The sequence below is a fragment of the Dendrobates tinctorius genome, unplaced genomic scaffold, assembly GCF_039654945.1.
Source record: "Dendrobates tinctorius isolate UK_male_01 unplaced genomic scaffold, ASM3965494v1 ptg000082l, whole genome shotgun sequence".
NCBI classification, from domain to species: domain Eukaryota; kingdom Metazoa; phylum Chordata; class Amphibia; order Anura; family Dendrobatidae; genus Dendrobates; species Dendrobates tinctorius.
In genome coordinates, this window is record NW_027361750.1 from 873,859 (window position 1) to 888,936 (window position 15,078).

Sequence of the window (15,078 nt, forward strand, 5' to 3'; positions counted from 1 at the left end):
TCTCCTCTTCAGAGCGGGAAAAACTTCTTTGTTTGAAACGAATAAAACTATGAGAGACTATACCATAAGAACCAAATACCCTAGAGATATGAAAATCATATTTTTGTAACCTGAGCGGTCCCAGCTTCGAGACCGCGTATGTTTCGAAGTTCTACCCTGTCCAGAACATGAGATAGGATTTGCGCCCAAATGGACGGTCATATCGCATAGATGTTTGATGTTTTCTTGATGGGCTCATTACGCTGGGAAACATGATACCACTGATGAGTCCATACCAGCTTCTCCCATAAAGTTATAGCTAATCTAAGTTTTGTAGCCAAAACATAACTTGGATAAGAGAGGTGGGATCAACCCAGAATGCACCTCTCTGTGATGTCACATAGGACAGTCTATAAGGCATTTCCTGGGCAAACCAGCTCAGAACAGCTCAAGTCGTCGTGCTAGAAGGACCCCAATGAGCGGAGAAGTGCAGCTCCGCCTCCACCCACCTTAGCCGCATGGTCTGCCTAAGGAACAATATGGAACTGTGAGTGTAATCTCTTTGTTTTCTCCACTTTTATTTTATACCTGTACTGTACATATTTTATGTCTCAATTTTATAGCAACTTTTATCTGTAATCACTGTCCTCTTTCGGAAAATAAATGAAATAATTATTTAGATCTGTCTCTATGCTCTAAGACTCGAACTATACGCCTTTGATAGATAATCGCTACTAATTCAAGGGGTTTGCCACGGACCCTCTTAATTTAACACTGTGAATTAAGTAACCGTGACTGGTGGCAGCGCGTTGTGTACGGCTATTACGGCTTGCTGGCAGTCTAGAAGGGTCTTATATTGCTGAGTAAGGGGCTTCAGCCACAGCATTGATAATTCCCTTACTGCAGAAGCCTAATTGCCGGTTCACAACAGGCAGCCCGACCGGCGACTAATTATCCTAGGTGCAGTTCCCTGACTGACCTGAGGGTAAGGGGGGCGCCGGAGAGCTGCGAGTTCCAAAGTGGAACTGAGAAAGTGGGATATACATAAATCCCCGCAGTACTTGGAAGATTGATAGCAGTGGTGGGGCATCCAAATTAAACTCCCCCTGCGGCAAATTGTAGAGCGAGATTAGCTTGCTGGATATTTTTGGTCACATGGTGCCAGTGTTGGGATAACTAAGATAAGCCCCACTGCGCCTGTGATAGCCGTGTGCCGGCATTGTGTCACGCCCCTCCGTCCGCTGATACACCCGTGTCAGTGGTGGGACTGTGACATAGTGGTGACACAGGGTCCGCTGTCCGTCGCGTTTTGGTGGCAGCGGGACTCCCGTTAGTGTCGCCCGTAAGTGGACGAACGGCGGTGGGCTGTTCGTCACACGTGTGTTTACTGCAAGCAGATCTCTTGCAGTAAACCCATATGTATCATCAGGATCAAGAGTGAACCATAAAAAAGACACAGCATTCAATACACAATGCGTACACTATTGAACCTGAGGACACGTGTGTTTACTGCAAGCAGATCTCTTGCAGTAAACCCACATGTATCATCAGGATCAAGAGTGAACCATAAAAAAGACACAGCATTCAATACACAATGCGTACACTATTGAACCTGAGGACACGTGTGTTTACTGCAAGCAGATCTCTTGCAGTAAACACAGATGTATCAACAGGATCAAGAATCAATGCAGCATCACACAACAGAGAAATACTTACTGAACGCCTTTTTGACAGTTGCAGAGGCGCTGTCCCAGCCCTCCATCACTGCTGCAGCCACTTCATTCCATAGCCGCCGGGTCACCACAATGTCCTTGTACTGCTGGTCACGGCTGTCCCACAACGGGACACGCTCCTGGACAAGGCTGATGAGTTGCACATTGTCTAGACAGACGTCCTCATCCCGTTGTGGAACCTAGAAAAGAAATACATTTAGAATCTTTGCATTTATGTAGAGTGGTGATGGAGAAGAAAAAAAAAGGGGAGAAAGGCTGGACAGAAAAACCAGAATCAAAAATTTTTTAAAAAAATAAAAAATTAGGAAAAAAAACTTTCCTACCGTGCGTCTCCTTCCCGCCGTGCTTTGTGTACGCTGCTCACCCTCACTTGGCTGGTCCGATGCTGAGGTCTGTAAAAGAAAATAAATAATTAAACGTTTGGACAGGCAGGTATACTTCACTAGACAGCAAACTACTCACCTCACGCTCTGCGTCTGCCAAATCTTCCGCTGCTGGTGAGCATTCGGATCCAGAAGACATTCTAGCAAAAGAATAAAATAAAACATTACTACACATTATATATTTGAAAGCACAGGCTCACAGAAAAATTATACTCACATTAAGCTGCTGTGATCCAAAATATGATCTCAGGCTGGGTGGGTGTCTTTTCTTCTTGCTGTATGTCTGGAGAGTGATGAGGTGACACTACAAAGTCCTTCTTTCATCTCCCATGCTCCCAAACAATGTTTCTTGTTGAGTGGCTGGATTTAGACAGTGTCTAGACATTGTTTACTCTGAAATCGCACGCTAAGCGCTGACATGCGCACTATACAGCGCATGTCAGCGCGCAAATAGACTGTAATACTATTTTTTTGCGCATTGCGTGCGCATGCGCATTTTTAACGACGTTGGGCGGACCAAAAAATGCAACATGTAGCGTCCGGCGTGTCTGATCGCAGACATGGAAAATGCGCAGCGCACTGAAACGCTGAGGCTTGCGTGCAATCGCTAGACACTGCGCACGCCATTTTAAATGCGCGTGCGACCGATAGCGCACAATGCGCTGCGCGATAAAACGCAGATGTGAAACCAGCCTAAAAGGGAACAGAGGACGGGGGTTAGAGGAAGAACCCTGCCTAGAAGTTCTAAGTGCAAGGCCGGGGCCCGGTCCCCGAGGTTGTATGGATACTAATGGTTCTGCAGCAGACACCGGTGGAGTAGTGGGCTGTAAATGCACTACTCCCATCTAAGACTTGGGGCACAACAGCAACATTGATAGTGAGCCGGGACTCAGGAGTAAGGAGTCCCCAAAGCAAGCTACAGCTGTCTGCCGTACAAGTAGAGTTCTTGGGAACATCTGTTATGAGGCACTCCAGTGTAACTCAGTACTGGGAGTACTTCACGCCTAAAGGCGTTATAAGAGGAGACGTTCAGAAAGGCACACGTTGGCGGAGTGTTGGAAGGGAGCATTCTATCTGGCCTGGAGGTTGATTGAGTCCCGGACCCGGAGGACACAGCACGGAGGCAGGCACCGGTGTGTACTACAGACTGAGTAAAGCTTTGGAACTGCAAGCCCTGGTGTCCTCCATTCATTCCTGCGCCAACACCCCTGGTACCGCTACATCTGGGTACCAGCTTCTACACCATCTGCGCCTCTCCTCTACCCCTACATCTACACTGCCCTGGGGCTGCAGCTCCACCTGTGAGGAGCTTCACCATCTTGGCTGCAACACACCACCAGCCGCAGAGGATCTGCATGCAGCGTCGGCCTAACATCTCACTTGCCGAACACCATAGGTGGCGTCACAAACTATTCATCTAACTACATTCCACCACTATTGAAATCCCTCTGTTTGCCATGGAGCCCCAGGGCCACGGGCCGGGTCACATCTTCCGTGACAACTCCCATTGAGATCAACGGACCCGGTACCGAGTACCCCGCTAGCCCTGGCGGGCGCTCCAAATGGGCTCCTGTCAGGTGTATATTATTGTAGATACAGACTGTATGGGCTCCTGTCAGGTGTATATTATTGTATATATAGACTGTACGGGCTCCTGTCAGGTATATATTATTGTAGATATAGACTGTATGGGCTCCTGTCAGGTATATATTATTGTATATATAGACTGTACGGGCTCCTGTCAGGTGTATATTATTGTAGATACAGACTGTATGGGCTCCTGTCAGGTGTATATTATTGTATATATAGACTGTACGGGCTCCTGTCAGGTATATATTATTGTAGATATAGACTGTATGGGCTCCTGTCAGGTATATATTATTGTAGATATAGACTGTACGGGCTCCTGTCAGGTATATATTATTGTAGATATAGACTGTACGGGCTCCTGTCAGGTATATATTATTGTAGATACAGACTGTATGGGCTCCTGTCAGGTATATATTATTGTAGATATAGACTGTACGGGCTCCTGTCAGGTATATATTATTGTAGATATAGACTGTACGGGCTCCTGTCAGGTATATATTATTGTAGATATAGACTGTACGGGCTCCTGTCAGGTATATATTATTGTAGATACAGACTGTATGGGCTCCTGTCAGGTATATATTATTGTAGATATGGACTGTACGGGCTCCTGTCAGGTATATATTATTGTAGATATAGAATGTATGGGCTCCTGTCAGGTATATATTATTGTAGATATAGAATGTATGGGCTCCTGTTAGGTATATATTATTGTAGATATAGAATGTATGGGCTCCTGTTAGGTATATATTATTGTAGATACAGACTGTATGGGCTCCTGTCAGGTATATATTATTGTATATATAGACTGTACGGGCTCCTGTCAGGTATATATTATTGTAGATATAGACTGTACGGGCTCCTGTCAGGTATATATTATTGTAGATATAGACTGTACGGGCTCCTGTCAGGTATATATTATTGTAGATACAGACTGTATGGGCTCCTGTCAGGTATATATTATTGTAGATATGGACTGTACGGGCTCCTGTCAGGTATATATTATTGTAGATATAGAATGTATGGGCTCCTGTCAGGTATATATTATTGTAGATATAGAATGTATGGGCTCCTGTTAGGTATATATTATTGTAGATATAGAATGTATGGGCTCCTGTTAGGTATATATTATTGCAGATACAGACTGTATGGGCTCCTGTCAGGTATATATTATTGTAGATATAGACTGTACGGGCTCCTGTCAGGTATATATTATTGTATATATAGACTGTATGGGCTCCTGTCAGGTATATATTATTGTAGATATAGAATGTACAGGCTCCTGTCAGGTATATATTATTGTAGATATAGACTGTATGGGCTCCTGTCAGGTATATATTATTGTAGATATAGACTGTACGGGCCCGTCAGGTATATATTATTGTAGATATAGACTGTTTAAGCTCCTGTCACGTATATATTATTGTATATATAGACTGTACAGGCTCCTGTCAGGTATATATTATTGTAGATATAGAATGTACGGGCTCCTGTCAGGTATATATTATTGTAGATACAGACTGTACGGGCTCCTGTCAGGTATATATTATTGTAGATATAGAATGTACAGGCTCCTGTCAGGTATATATTATTGTAGATACAGACTGTACGGGCTCCTGTCAGGTATATATTATTGTAGATATAGACTGTACGGGCTCCTGTCAGGTATATATTATTGTAGATATAGACTGTACGGGCTCCTGTCAGGTATATATTATTGTAGATATAGAATGTACGGGCTCCTGTCAGGTATATATTATTGTAGATATAGAATGTACAGGCTCCTGTCAGGTATATATTATTGTAGATGTAGACTGTACGGGCTCCTGTCAGGTATATATTATTGTAGATGTAGACTGTATGGGCTCCTGTCAGGTATACATTATTGTAGATACAGACTGTACGGGCTCCTGTCAGGTATATATTACTGTAGATACAGACTGTACGGGCTCCTGTCAGGTATATATTACTGTAGATATAGAATGTACAGGCTCCTGTCAGGTGTATATTATTGTAGATACAGACTGTATGGGCTCCTGTCAGGTGTATATTATTGTATATATAGACTGTACGGGCTCCTGTCAGGTATATATTATTGTAGATATAGACTGTATGGGCTCCTGTCAGGTATATATTATTGTATATATAGACTGTACGGGCTCCTGTCAGGTGTATATTATTGTAGATACAGACTGTATGGGCTCCTGTCAGGTGTATATTATTGTATATATAGACTGTACGGGCTCCTGTCAGGTATATATTATTGTAGATATAGACTGTATGGGCTCCTGTCAGGTATATATTATTGTAGATATACACTGTACGGGCTCCTGTCAGGTATATATTATTGTAGATATAGACTGTAAGGGCTCCTGTCAGGTATATATTATTGTAGATATAGACTGTACGGGCTCCTGTCAGGTATATATTATTGTAGATATAGACTGTACGGGCTCCTGTCAGGTATATATTATTGTAGATATAAACTGTACGGGCTCCTGTCAGGTATATATTATTGTAGATATAGACTGTACGGGCTCCTGTCAGGTATATATTATTGTAGATATAGACTGTACGGGCTCCTGTCAGGTATATATTATTGTAGATATAAACTGTACGGGCTCCTGTCAGGTATATATTATTGTAGATATAGACTGTACGGGCTCCTGTCAGGTATATATTATTGTAGATATAGACTCTACATATAGAATGTATGGGCTCGCAACCAGCAATAACATCCGGGCGAGTACACATAGTGCCAGCTGGTAACGGGCGCTGATTTTTTCTGATTACATCACTTCCGGTCATGCGCACTTGGCTTGATACGCACGCTGGCTTTGTTTTGGAACGCAGCAGGGTGAGGAAATAAAAAACACTTAGCGATTGGCTAGGTAAACTGAATGACTTGTATCTTTTGTGACCGTGCAACCAATGGGCTTAACTGATACATGATAGCGGGGGTTATTTAAGTTTATCTCTTGAGACCACCGCCATGCCTTTTTACATCCTGTTATCTGGGGCATCATGGAGTATATTCAGTATCAGTGGTACTAAAGTCTGTGGCCTCCTGATGAACCGTTACACCGGGGAAACGCGTCAGGGCGACTTTAAATGATAAGTAAAACCACTAGGTGGTGTCCTATTTGTGTTTTCATCTATTTGTCTGTTATGGGACAATTTAATATCATGACTATTTAGGTTTATTCTATTGCACCACTTGTGGTCATTTTAACTATCAGAGGCGACTATCCATTTTCCACCATATATTGCTACAATTCTATTTGTTGGACTATTTATGTCCTTGGTGCATATATATCTTGCGAATCATGCTTTTAGCAACCTATGGTGGTTTTTGGCCCATTGTTCTTTATCAGGCAAAAATTGTTTTTGACATTATTCAATATTTGTGAGGTTTAGTGTCAGTGGCCTCAATTGGGTAGCCTCTATTACAATTTGGGTGTGGGCATATCGCAATGGTTACTCTTGTATTGTGGTTATATATTTTGTTTATTTTCAAAGGTTTTTCCTTTTTTTCCCTTCCTTCATCTCTTATCTATTTGACATTGTTTTCCCACCTGTGATCATAGGGTGAAATAGGGGAGACAGGGTCAGTCGACGTTGAGTGGGGGCGCCAAACAATCGTATCTATTAGGGTGCCAACCTTCACGGTAAGGAAGGGTACAGATAGTCTATTGTAGCCTTAATTAGGGCTTTTTTTGTCTACAATTTTTTGTCTTTTTTATCAATTGTTCACGGGAATAGGTGTTTAATTTTATCATTAAAATCTAATTTTTATGAGAATACATGTTCACAACAATCTAGTAATGTCCTCCCATGTGGTCTGATGCACACGGCAGGTACAATCTAGTAATGTCCTCCCGTGTGGTCTGATGCCTGGCGAGTACAATCTAGTAACATCCTCCCGTGTGGTCTGATGCACACGGCAGGTACAATCTAGTAACATCCTCACGTGTGATCTGAGGCACAATCTAGTAACATCCTCATGTGTGATCTGAGTCACAATGTAGATCGTCCTCACATCTTCAGCTCATTAGCTGAATGGTGAAGGAGGGAGCAATCATGTCTATCTTCCATCATCGTGTTCAACAGTAAATACTATTAAGTGTCAGTGCCACCATACCAGCTGTGAGGCCTGGCGTCTGAAGGAGAGGACTGGATCCACCGGAGGATTCTCCAGTCCAACAATGAAGTCTATGGCTTCTAGAAAGAAGAACATTGTAATTACAACACTGCAGCGGTTCACAGTTAAACTTATGATGAAGCGAGACAGACCACCTGCAGTTCAGTCATCATGAATATTTAAATTACAAGTTTTTCACCATCAGAAAAAATGCTAATTTTAACCTAGTTACATAGGTTTCTTACAGGAAACCGGTCACCAGGTTTTCCCCATATATAGTACACCAGCACCTATATGCCCTTATACACACTAGTGTAGAGTGGTATACATATGTCCCTAAGCCAATGTGCATAATGTAAATAACTTCTTATACTCACCTACGGGGCGGTCTGGTATTATGTTTGTCACTGGTCTTCTTCCAGCACAGTCCTCCTTCCCGTGGATGATGCATCCTACATCATCCACACAACCTCCCCCATCACGCTTCTGTGCAGGAACAGGTCTCTGCCCTGCCGATCACAAAGCAAAGTACTGCAAAGCGCAGAGAGAAGTGAGCCTGCACCGGAGCGCGATGGAAGACACTGTGTGGATGGACTTAGGATGCGTCGTCGACTCAAAGAAAGGACAGTGATAGAAGAGGAGGAGGCACCGGATTAAGACTAGTGAAGCCCATTGGATGGGACTGCTCCACAGGCAAGTCTAACAAAAAAAACAAACACATAAAGTTACCGTTATGCAGATTGTCATTCTAGACTGTTGTATATATAAGTGCATTCAGATAGTGGTCGTGCTTTATAAAATGCTGTATATAAAGGGTATACAGGTAGTGGTCGTACTATGTATACAGCATTCTAGAGTTCTGTATATGGTGACATACAGGTAGTAGTAGTAGTACTTTATATGGGGGGCATAAACAATGATTGAATACCCTGTAGTAAATAAACAGCAATAATGCATGAAAATATAAGGTACTTGGTTAACACGCTCGATTTAAAAAAAATGCAAAAGCCATAAGCAATCCTACCATTTCACAGTGACCCTAATTGGGACAATGATAACTAATATTAAAAACCTTTATATATTGATGTGGTTTCCCATTCCTGTGTGTCTACTATTTGGGCCTAATCCTTCTCAGTCCTTATCCACATGCAAGTCACAGGACAAAGCGGTAAGGCTTTTAATATTAGAGTTAGGACTGTCCCAATTACGTCAGCGTGAAGTGGTGGGATGGCTTTAGCTTTTGTTTTTTAATAAAGAACATGTTAACTAAATACCCTATATTATTTTCATGCACAATGCCATTTACTGCAGGGTGTTCAATCATGTTTGTCTGTTTTTTTTCTGTTCAGTGGCCAGTGTGAACGTGCGCTTACACGCTCCATGCACACCAGTTTGTATCGTTTTTTATGGTTAAAACCTGGTGACAGGTTCCCTTTAGGCAGGCTTACATCTATGCAGCTTGTACAAGTGAACTTCATTGTTTCAGAAGTGGTTTACCTGTCTAACCCTGTTATTACAGTACCTTACATGTGTTACACAGATGCATCATGGGCTTGTCCTGCACCATGCATGAAATAAAAGGCTAAATTACAACATGGAGACTTATAAATCAGAGCAATGTTTTATTTACATTCAGAACCAGTTTAAGTGGAACAAATTAAGATTTCCCACAGAAATCTCAGACTTTTACTTACAGAAATATTGGCTAAATAACATTCTAACATATATAGAAACCGTTCTAATTCTCCCTCGGCTCCTGCGCAGGCGTACTTTATCTGTCCTGTTGAGGGCAGAGCAGAGTATTGCAGTGCGCAGGCGCCGGACCTCTCTGACCTTTCCCGGCGCCTGCACACTGCAGTACTTTACTCTGCTCTCAACAGGGCAGATAAAGTACGCCTGCACAGGAGCTGAGGGAGAAGCAAGGAGGAGGACATCATCGTATGAAGATGGGAGGCGCCGGACCGGACCGTGACACCCATCGGACTGAACTGCGACACCCACTGCACCCGACTCCGCACCCCCGGTGAGTATAATCTAACATGTTTTTCTTATCTTTCAGGTTTCATCGGGGGCTTATCTACAGCATTACAGAATGCTGTAGATAAGTCCCTGATGGCGGTGGCCGCAGCTTATAGGCCGAAAATGGGGTGACAGATTCCCTTAAAGCAGCATACAACCATAGTTTTTTGTGTACCCCAATGAAGCATTAACCACCCCTCACACCAACCAGAGTGACACATAGGGTAACCCCCCCTCTCCAATCATAAACCTCCACCTCACACTAATCAGTGTACCCCACAGGATAAACTCAACAAAGCCCAAATGCCCCTTTCCCCCCAAGCGTAAATCCCCATCAGACGCCCCCTCCCCCCTCAAGCACCCATCATGCACCCTCCACTCCCAAGCATAAACACCCCAATGGATGCCACCCCAGCTTAAACCCCCCCATTGGATGCCCCTCCCCCACAGCATCAACCCCATCAAACGTCCAACCCCAAAGCATAAACCCAAAAACCCCTATCAGATGTCAACACACCCCTAAACATTGCTTCCATCGGATGCCACCCCCCACTGAAGCATAAGCCCCTCCCCAGCATAAACCCTCATCGAACGTTCACCCCTGACCCCTCCCCAGCACAAACCCCATCAGACGTCCATCCCCCCTAAGCATAAACTCCCATCGGACGTCCACCCCCTCCCAGCATAAGTGTCATCGGATGTCCAGCTCCCCCAGCATAAACCCCCGTTGGACGTCTACCCCCCTATCGGACACCGCCAAGCATAAACCCCCAACAGATGGCACCTCTCCCCCCAAACAAAAAGCCCTACCAGTCGAGCGCCTACCCCAAAATCAATCCCCCCTTTCAAGCCACAACAGATGCAGACAGGCCCGCCCTGAGCATAGGCCCTGTTGCCAAGGATCAAGTCTCCAAGACACTCAGACACCACAATTGTGCATTAAATCCCTCCCCGGGAGCCAGGGGGGAGATTAATGCACGTTTCTGGGGTCTAGTTGGGCCCTACTGGGGATAATGCACGCTTGTGGGGGGGCGATTAATGCACGCTTATGGGGTCTGGTAGGGCCCCGGGGGAGGGTTAATGCACACTTGCGAGGTCTGGTTGGGTCCTGCACTAGACCCCCCAGACCACAAAAGCATGCGTTAACCCCCTCCCCGTGAGCCCAACCAGACACGCAAGCATGCATTAACCCCCCAGTGCTTGTAGGGTCTGGTGGGCTCCTGGGGGGGGTTAATGCATGCTTGTGGGGTCTGGTTGGCTCCTGGGGTGGGTTAATGCAGGGTCCAACCATATCCCGCAAGCATGCATTAACCCCCCTGGGCCCAACCAAACCCCACAAGCATGCATTAACCCCCCCGGGACTCCACTAGACCCCGCAAGCATGCATTAACACCCCCAGGACCCAACCAGACCACATAAGCATGCATTAACCCCCCCAGGTCCAACCAGACTCGACAAACATGCATTAGTACCCCTCCCCCCAGAAGCACAGCCAGACCCCACAAGCGTGCATTAATCCCCCAGGAGCCCAACCAGACCCCACAAGCGTGAATTAACCCCCCCTGGGACCCCAACCAGACCTCACAAGCGTGCATTAACCCCCCCCGGGACCCTACCAGACCCCACAAGCGTGCATTAATTCCCCCCGGTACCCAGCCAGACCCCGCAAGCGTGCATTAACTCCCCTCGAGACCCAACCAGACCCCGCAGACGTGTATTAAGGAAGTTGTCCAGTACTATAACTTGTTTTTTTTCATGAATCTTGCTATTATGTGCCACTCAAAACATCCACTGTGTTTATTTTATCAATATTACCTTTTATCATGCTGTAGCAGCACATCCTCTGTGCTGGCTCCAGCTTTCATGGGGTTAATTGACAACTTCCTTTCTCCTGACTTACTGTGCTCTAATACTATAAGTTCCATGATGCATTGCACTGGCCTGTAAGCCAGCACCTAGCACACCCACTCCAAAACACACCCAAACCCCTCCCTCCTCTCCCTTCAATCTGAAGCATCTTATTGTAAGGCTGTGTGCACACGTTGCGGGTTGTGTTTTTTCGCTGCGAAAACGCTTACAGAACGCAACCCATTGAATTCAATGGCATTCTGCAATGCTGCATATTTTTCCACGGCGGAATCGCATCACGGAAAAATACGCAGCATGCTCATTCTTTTTGCGGAATCGCGGTGATTCCGCACACATAGGAATGCATTGATCCGCTTACTTTCCGCATGTGGCTATGGCTACCATGCTCAGAGTAAGCGGATCATGTGCGGATGGTACCCACGGTCCGGAGGAGAGGAGACTGTCCTCCAGGCCCTGGGTACCATATCCCTGTTAAAAAAAAGAATAAAAATAAAAAATTGTGATATTCTCACCTTCCGGCGGCCCCCGCACCCTTCCCGGACCTTACCGATGCTCCCGGCAACTCCCGTTCCCAGTGATGCCTTGCGACAATGACCTGTGATAACGTAGTGGTCTCACGTGCTGCTACGTCATCTGGGGTCATTGTTGCAAGGCATCGCTGGGAACGGGAGATACCGGGAGCATCGCGAGGATTGGGAAGGCTGCAGGGGCCGCCGGAAGGTGAGAATATCACGATTTTTTATTTTTTTTAAATTATTTTTACCATTATATCTTTTTACTATTGATGCTGGCTAGGCAGCCTCTCAATAGTAAAAAGTTGGTCACACTCGTCAAACACTATGTTTGACATGTGTGACCAATCTGTCAATCAGTTTTCCAAGCGATGCTCCAGATTGCTTGGAAAACTCTAGCATTCTGCAGGCTAATTAAGCTTGCAAAACGCTAGTGTTTAGCGGGAATACGCATGCCAATTCCTCACGTGTGCACATAGGCTAACACATTGCAAGCACCTAGGCTGATGAGGAGAGGTCACATCAGGGTCACAAGCTCAAAAGCAGCACCCAGGACTGCACAACCAAGGTGATAAAGCTTTTTCTCTTTATCATCTATTTCATAGTATATATAGTTTAGTATACATATATGATATAAAGAGATCTCACTGCACATATGTCTAAGGGTATGTGCACACATTGCGGAATCTACTGCGGATCCGCAGCGGATTTGGCCCTGCGGGTCCGCTGCAGATTCTCTTGCGTTGTACAGTACCATACTAGCCTATGGAAAATAAAAACCGCTGTGTGGGTTCATTTCCGCAGCATGTCAATTCTTTGTTCGGATCTGCAGCGTTTCTGCACCCATTGACTTGCATCAGCAAAACTGCAGGCAGGTCTAAAAAAGATCTGCGGTTTTGCTGCGGATGAAACGCTGCAGATTGGGAAGAGTGTGGGCGGCTACTGTGTGCGTGTATGGTGTGTGGGCGGTGACTCTGTGCGTGTATGGTTTGTGGGCGGTGATTGTGTGCGTGTATAGTGTATGGGCGTGTGTGTGGGGGGGTCTGTGCGGGGTGTTGCCGGGACTGTACAGGGTCTGCCGGGGCTGTGCGGGGGTCATCGGACTGTCCGGGGGTCTGGCTGGCGGGGGCGTCTGCCAGGGTCTTGTGGGGTCTGCCGGGGCTGTGCGGGGGTCATCGGGCTGTCCGGGTTTTTTGCGGGGCTTCTAGCGGGGTCATGTGGGGGTCTCTGCCGGGGCTGTGCGGGGGTCTGCCTGGGTCTTGCGGGGGTCTGCCAGGGCTGTGCGGGGGTCATCGGGCTATCTGCAGGGCTGTGTGTGTGTGTATGCATGTATGTGTATGCAGGCATCGTCCGATGGGACTACAAGCAGGGCTGTACTTTAGAGTCGGAGTCGTGGAGTCAGAGTCGGTGCTCATTTTGGTGGAGTCGGAGTCGGTATAAAATGGACCGACTCCTAAAATATATAATAAACTCCCCCACAATCCCATCCCTTCTGCCACCATTGCTTATAACCTTTTAATCAATGAAGCTTTTACTGAAGGAACCATCAATGATCAAGAGAAGAAATTTCTGGTCAATAAAAATCCATCCACTCCCTTCATTTATCATCTTCCTAAAATACATAAATCTACAACCAACCCCCCAGGTAGACCCATAATTTCTGGCATAGGGTCCCTTACAAGTAACTTGTCCTTTTTTATTGACCGAATAATGCAACATCATGTTCTCTTGTTACCCAGCCACCTGAAGGACTCCACTGAATTGATTAATCTGGTTCATGATGTGTTATGGAAAGACTCTTATTATTTTATTTCATTTGATGTATCTGCTTTATATACAAACATTGAACATGAGTTGGGTCTTGAATGTTTTAACAGGTTCCTTTTATCAGACATTCGTTTATCTGTTGCACAAAAAGCTTTTATCTACAAAGGGATGGATTTTATTTTGCATAATAACTTTTTTACTTTTCTGGGGGAATTTTATCACCAGACACGTGGGACCGCTATGGGATCACGAGTAGCACCTACGTATGCAAATCTTTTTATGGGGGTCTTTGAACAAAATTTTATCACCAATGACACTTTTAATAAAGGCATCATTTTATACAGAAGATACATTGATGACCTGTTCTTAATCTGGGACAATGACGTTTTAGATGTGGGTGCTCTTATTTGTTCCATCCAGAATAATCCATGGGGCTTGACTTTTACCCCACATGTTAATAATCAGTCCATGGATTTTTTAGACATCACATTTTTCATCAGGGATTCCAAGATTTGCAGTAAAACGTTTTTTAAAGAGGTGGATTCTAATAGTTATGTACATTTTAAGAGTGGACACTACAAAAAATGGCTTTTTAATATTCCTCACAATCAGTTCCAAAGGATAAGAAAGAACTGCACTAATGATGAGGATTTTAACACACACAATCCGAGGTCCTGAGGGAAAGGTTCCTTGCTCAGAGGTATCCCAAAAAACTCATTAGTTCTACATGTGATAATGTTTTTAAAAATTTTAACCAGAATATTCTCCTCAGCAAATCTCTGGCTAAACAAAAGAAAGATGATGCTGAACTCTTTAGAACAAATTTTATTACAACATTCAGTTCACAACAGAACAGGATAAGAGATGTTCTAAATAATTTATGGCCCATCATTAAGAAGGACCCGATACTTAATGGGGTCCTTCCAGACAAACCTGCTATCACCTTCCGAAAGGCCAGGTCATTAAAGAATATTCTGGCTCCAAGTAGACTTCTACCCCAGAAGCCTACTACCCACACCATTTCATCACCAGGGATTTATAAGTGTCACCGCCCTAATTGTGCTTGCTGTCATACCATTTCTCAC